The sequence below is a fragment of the Puntigrus tetrazona genome, unplaced genomic scaffold, assembly GCF_018831695.1.
Source record: "Puntigrus tetrazona isolate hp1 unplaced genomic scaffold, ASM1883169v1 S000000003, whole genome shotgun sequence".
In the NCBI taxonomy this organism is placed as follows: domain Eukaryota; kingdom Metazoa; phylum Chordata; class Actinopteri; order Cypriniformes; family Cyprinidae; genus Puntigrus; species Puntigrus tetrazona.
The window spans coordinates 4977952-4982822 of NW_025047683.1; the positions used below are offsets into that span (position 1 = coordinate 4977952).

Below are 4871 nucleotides of genomic sequence, written 5' to 3' on the forward strand. Positions count from 1 at the left end.
GGCTCCGAGTCAGGCCGACCGAGAGGCCTCCTCCCGGCATGATTCAAATTTTCCCGCGACCCTGGAGGTGGCCGCTTACACAGGAGCAACTTTTACATGGGTACACGATTTCGTGAACGCGTGTTTTTGTGGACTTAGTCTCTGAGCGAAAAAAAGTCGAAAACGACTAAGTCCATATCGACTTAGGTTTTGAACGCACCTTTCTGAAGCTCCGGGCGAGGGAGCTATCGAACGCTTCACCTGAAACACGGACACAGACGCCGAGAGAGAGGACGTTCGACGGCGAGAGCGCCCCGGCCCGAAACGTGATCGATTGAGCGCCAAAGCGCTTCTAGCCTAGACCCCCACCCGCCAGCCCCGCTGGCCGCTATGGGTCGGGAGTGCCTGGCAGGGGCACGGCGTGCAATGGGTTTACGTTTGGGCTTTGACAGCACGCCGCGCCGGGCAATTTGGACGTTCGTTACGAGCAGGCCCCTCAGCCCGAGGGAAGGCGCCAACCCTTCGGAGGAGGCCTCAGACGGCCGGTCAGAGCGCAGAGGTCCGCCACCGCGGCGGGCGGAGGGGCAGAACGCGACGCTGCCCCGGCGACGCCGCGCGGGTACCCCGCCCCCGCGAAACACACTTTTCCGAGCGCCGCCGCGATCCCAGCGCCACCCACCCCGAAAACGGCGACTTCGCCGGGGAAGGTTCGAGCCGCCGCCGCCTCCTATGAGCGCCGGTCTTAGCCGAGGGTCCAAGCGGGTCTGCCCAGGCCCTCCTCAGGCGGACTGAGACCCGTGGTAGGCAAAAACGCGCTCGCGCCGGTTGGTCCCTACGACCCACAGGGGTTACCTGGTTGATCCTGCCAGTAACATATGCTTGTCTCAAAGATTAAGCCATGCAGGTCTGGCGCACACGGCCGGTACAGTGAAACTGCGAATGGCTCATTAAATCAGTTATGGTCCCTTTGATCGCTTCCACCCGGTACTTGGATAACTGTGGCAATTCCAGAGCTAATACATGCAAACGAAGCGCCGACCGGCCGACCGCCTCGCGGGGGGGAGGCTAGGGACGCGCGGCATTTATCAGATCCAAAACCCATCCGGCCCCGGGGATCCGCCCTCCCGACCCGGTACCTTTGGTGACTCTAGATAACCTCGGCCGATCGCCGCCTTCCGCGGCGCGGCGATTTATTCATTCGAGTGTCTGCCCTATCAACTTTCGATGGTACATCAGGCGCCTACCATGGTGACCACGGGTGACGGGAATCAGGGTTCGATTCCGGAGAGGGAGCCTGAGAAACGGCTACCACATCCAAGGAAGGCAGCAGGCGCGCAAATTACCCATTTCCGACTCGGAGAGGTAGTGACGGTTGTGGTCAACAATACAGGTCTCTTTCGAGGCCCTGTAATTGGAATGAGCGATCTTAAACACATGGGCGAGGACCCATTGGAGGGCAAGTCTGGTGCCAGCAGCCGCGTAATTCCAGCTCCAATAGCGATATTAAAGTTGCTGCAGTTAAAAAGCTCGTAGTTGATCTCGGATCTGGCTGGCGGTCCGCCGAGAGGCGAGCCACCGCCCGCCCCAGGTCCCTGCCTCGAGGCGCCCGGATGCCCTTGGCTGGGTGTCCGGTCCGAGGGGCCAAAAGCGCTTACTTGAAAAATTAGAGTGTTCAAAGCAGGCCGAGCGCCGCCGCTGAATACCGCAGCTAGGAATAATGGAATAGGACTCGGTTCTATTTTGTGGGTTTCTGGAACCCGGAGCCATGATTAAGAGGGACGGCCGGGGCATTCGTGATGCGCCGCTAGAGGTGAAATTCTTGACCGGCGCAAGACGGACGAAAGCGAAAGCATTTGCCAAGAATGTTTTCATTAATCAAGAACGAAAGTCGGAGGTTCAAGACGATCAGATACCGCCGTAGTTCCGATCAGAACGATGCCGACCCGCGATCCGCGGCGGCGTTATTCCCATGACCCGCTGGCAGCGCAAGGGAAACCACGAGTCTTTGGGTTCCGGGGAGTATGGTTGCAAAGCTGAAACTTAAAGGAATTGACGGAAGGGCACCACCAGGAGTGGAGCCTGCGGCTTAATTTGACTCAACACGGAAACCTCACCCGCCCGGACACGGAAAGGATTGACAGATTGATAGCTCTTTCGATTCTGTGGGTGGTGGTGCATGGCCGTTTTAGTTGGTGGAGCGATTTGTCTGGTTCATTCCGATAACGAACGAGACTCGCTTGCTAAATAGTGGCGCGCCACTTGGGTCGGGCGCCAAAAACTTCTTAGAGGGACAAGTGGCGCTCAGCCACGCGAGATGGAGCAATAACAGGTCTGTGATGCCCTTAGATGTCCGGGCTGCACGCGCGCCACATGGGGCGGATCAGCGCGTGGCTACCCTGCGCCGAGAGGCGCTGGTAACCCGCTGAACCCCGCCGTGATCGGGACTGGGGATTGAAACTATTTCCCATCAACGAGGAATTCCCAGTAAGCGCGGGTCATAAGCTCGCGCTGATTAAGTCCCTGCCCTTTGTACACACCGCCTGGCCGCTACTACCGATTGGATGGTTTAGTGAGGTTCTCGGACTGCCCCGCCGGCCCTCATGGGCTCTGGGCGGAGCGCCGGAAGACGATCAAACTTGACTATCTAGAGGAAGTAAAAGTCGTGAATAAGGTTTCCGTGAGGTGAACCTGCGGAAGGATCATTATCGCCCGCCCGATCCAAAGCGAAACGCCCGGCGGGGAGGCCTAGCCCACCTCCCCGCCTCAAGCCCGGGGTGCGCGCAGAGGCCGGGCGGCCCGCGCGCGCCTCCTCCGGAGCACCGAAGCGAAAGCGCAGAGCGCGATAAGAAAAAAAAAAAAGGAACTTGACTGTCGCCAGACTGGCGCCCCCGCTTTCCAGCGGCGGGGCTGAGCCGGGCCCTGGCGGGTACCCGCACGGCCTCCGGGACCGTGGTTCAAAGTCTCTCCCGCTGGCGAGGGGCGCCTGTCCGGGTAAAAACCTCTATCCTATTTTACTCTATGATCCAGCGGCCGGGCCCGAGAGGTCTGCCGCCAAAAACCCAAGACGGCAAAAAGAACCGCACAAAAACCTAAGACGGCGGAGAGAGAGAGATCCGCGAGAAGGGAACGCCGCTCTCTGGGAGGCTTGACGCACCCCGCGCGGAGGCTTGAGCAACCTACCGCGAGCGCCATGACTGTCGCTGCACTCGGCGGGCCCCCTGCTTTCCAGCGGCGGGGGCCGAGCCGGGCCCTGGCGGGTACCCGCACGGCCTCCGGGACCGTGGTTCAAAAAAGTCTCTCCCGCGAAGAGGGGCGCCTGTCCGGGGTAAAAAAACCTCTATCCTATTTTACTCTATGATCCAGCGGCCGTGGCTCCGAGAGGTCTGCCGCCTCAAAACCCAAAACGGCAAAAAGAACCGCACAAAAACCTAAGGCGGAGAGAGAGAGAGAGAGAGATCCGAGAGAACTTGACTGTCGCCAGACTCGGCGGGCCCCCTGCTTTCCAGCGGCGGGGGGCTGAGCCGGGCCCTGGCGGGGTACCCGCACGGCCTCCGGGACCGTGGTTCAAAGTCTCTCCCGCGAAGGAGGAGCGCCTGTCCGGGTAAAAAAACCTCATCCTATTTTACTCTATGATCCAGCGGCCGTGGCCCGAGAGGTCTGCCGCAAAAACCCAAAACGGCAAAAAGAACCGCACAAAAACCTAAGGCGGAGAGAGAGAGAGAGAGAGATCGAGAGAACTTGACTGTCGCTGCACTCGGGCGGGCCCCTGCTTTAGCGCGGGGGGCCGAGCCGGGCCCTGGCGGGTACCCGCACGGCCTCCGGGACCGTGGTTCAAAGTCTCTCCCGCGAAGGGGCGCCCGTCCGGGTAAAAACCTCTATCCTATTTTACTCTATGTTCCAGCGGCCGTGGCCCGAGAGGTCTGCCGCCAAACATCCAAGACGGCAAAAGAACCGCACAAAAACCTAAGACGGCGGAGAGAGGGATCCGCGAGAAGGGAACGCTGCTCTGGGAGGCTTGACGCACCCCGCGGGAGGCTTGAGCAACCTATCATGAGCGCCCCACCCCTGGCACGGGTGGGGCCGAGGCCGCGAGCCTCTGAAAGACTTTGCTTTGCCAACCCCGGCGGGTACCCAGCAGGCCTTCGACCGTGGGTTCAAGTCCTCTCTCGCGGGGCGCCTGTCCGGGAACGACTTTGTATTTTTGAACCCACACAAGCCTGTGCAGTTCGGCCTCGCCCGGGCGCTAAACTCAAACGCAGTACGACTTTTAGCGTGGATCACCGCTCGCAAGGCCGATGAAGAACGCAGCCAGCCGCGCGCGAACTAATGTGAATTGCAGGACACATCGATCATCGACACTTCGAACGCACTTTGCGCCCCGGTCCGCCCCGGGCCACGCCTGTCTGAGGGTCGCTTTCCATCGATCGACCTCCGGTCCCGCGCTGGAGCGCCGCAGGGGGCTTCCCGCCTCCTCCGCCTCCCAAGTGCAGACCGCCACGGGCACGCCTCCTCGGCGGAGTCGAGCGCTCCTCCCGCTTCCTCCCACGAGGGGGAGGTCGGCGCCCCAGGCGCCTGGGACCGAGCGGCGCCCTCTCGGCGGCTCCGTGGGTGTTCTGCCACCTCCGCCGCCCGCCGACGTGGACTCCCGGCCCTCCGCCTCGGACGCCCGCGGCGTAACGGGAGGTTCGCGCCCGCCTCGCGCCGGCGCGCCTGCCCGGCGCGCGAACGAGACCTGTTCAGGCCAGCCCGCAGCAGCAGCGCGCGCGCGCTCCTAACCCATATCCGACAACGACCTCAGATCAGACGAGAGACGACCGCTGAATTTAAGCATATTACTGCCGGAGGAAAAGAAACTAACAAGGATTCTCAGTAGCGGCGAGCGAAGAGGGAAG

The 4871-nt window shown here is 61.4% G+C and overlaps 1 non-coding gene across 1 annotated transcript in view; it reads left to right on the top strand.

Moving 5' to 3' along the window:
- The first annotated feature begins 4768 nt into the window (after positions 1 to 4768).
- The window catches only part of LOC122332099, a 3995-nt gene continuing 3892 nt past the window's right edge, over positions 4769 to 4871 (top strand). Inside the window, exon 1 of the ribosomal RNA XR_006248445.1 lies at positions 4769 to 4871. This exon is cut by the window's right edge and continues 3892 nt beyond it. This is a non-coding gene — a ribosomal RNA (28S ribosomal RNA).